Here is a 1,219-nt window from a genome sequence, read left to right on the forward strand (position 1 = left end):
CCGTGACTCAGCGGGGCGGGACCGGCACCGGTCGCGCCGCACTGACCCCCCCGAGACCCCCCGGGGATCGCTGCTGCGGGGGCTGCGAGGCCACCAGTCCGCGGTCACGGCACCTGCCCGGCTCTGTCCAGCTCAGCCCAGCCCGGCTCGGCTAAGCCCGGCTCTGCCTGGTAGCACCGAGCTGGCAGCAGCGGGCTGCCCTGCCTCACCCACCTGGCTGCCACCCGGAGCAGAACCGGGGCTAGGGACTGGGGTGGGCAGGGGGATCACAGCTCGGAGGGGCGGAAGGGGGGTAGCTGGGAGGCAGGGTGCCCCGTCCCTCTGCCCTTCAGCTGGCGCTGGCGGGCATCCAGGGGCTGCACGCCTGGCTGGCAGCACGGTTGAAAAACAACAATGAAATGGGAAAGCAGCCGGGACGCAGCGTCCCGGTGAACCTTGTCCTGCTCCCGCAGGAAATGAGAGAAGCCAGGACCCAGGGCAAGGAGCCCAGGCCCTGAAGCAGGAGAGCTGGGCAGGGGGGCGCCTTGTGCCCCCTATGGCATAACCCTGTAGGAGCTGGGGTGGGATGTGGGGTGCAGAGCCTGGATGAAGTCTCCCCCAGCCTGGGCACGGAGCTCCCACCGCCATCCCGAGGGCAGGGATGGGCACCCTGGCCCCTCAGCCTTGGGACCCTCATGCTTTAGGCTAACAAAGCTGGTGAAGGGTTTGGAGAAACAAAAGGTCTTGTGGGGAGCAGCTGAGGAGCTGAGGTTGTTCAGCCTGGAGAAGAGGAGGCTGAGGGAGACCTCTTTGCAGCTCCCTGAGAGGAGGCTGGAGCCGGGTGGGGGTTGGTCTGTTCAACAAAGTAATAAAGAACCAGAGGAGATGGCCTCGAGCTGTGCCAGGGGAGGCTTAGGATGGAGTTCAGGGAAAATCTCTTCACTGGCTGGCTTCTCCCCAGGCTGCCCAGCCTCTCTGGAGGGGTTTCAGAGCCGTGTAGATGTGGTGCTGAGGGACGCGGTTCGGTCAAGGGCTCGCCGGCGTTGGGCTCATGATTGGGCTCCATGATCTCAGAAGGTCTTTTCCAGACTAGGCAATCCTGTGATGATGGCACAGCTGAGGCTGGAAGCGTTGTGACAGCAGTGGGTGCCTCGGGAGCAGACAAAGCCGCTGGCAAGGGCTGCCTGCATCCAGCCGTGCCAGCATCCAGCCGTGCCAGCATCCAGCCGCGCCAGCTCTT

This window comes from Melanerpes formicivorus, unplaced genomic scaffold (assembly GCF_026170545.1).
Source record: "Melanerpes formicivorus ecotype bairdi unplaced genomic scaffold, bMelFor1.0.p_v2 SCAF_137, whole genome shotgun sequence".
NCBI lineage: Eukaryota > Metazoa > Chordata > Aves > Piciformes > Picidae > Melanerpes > Melanerpes formicivorus.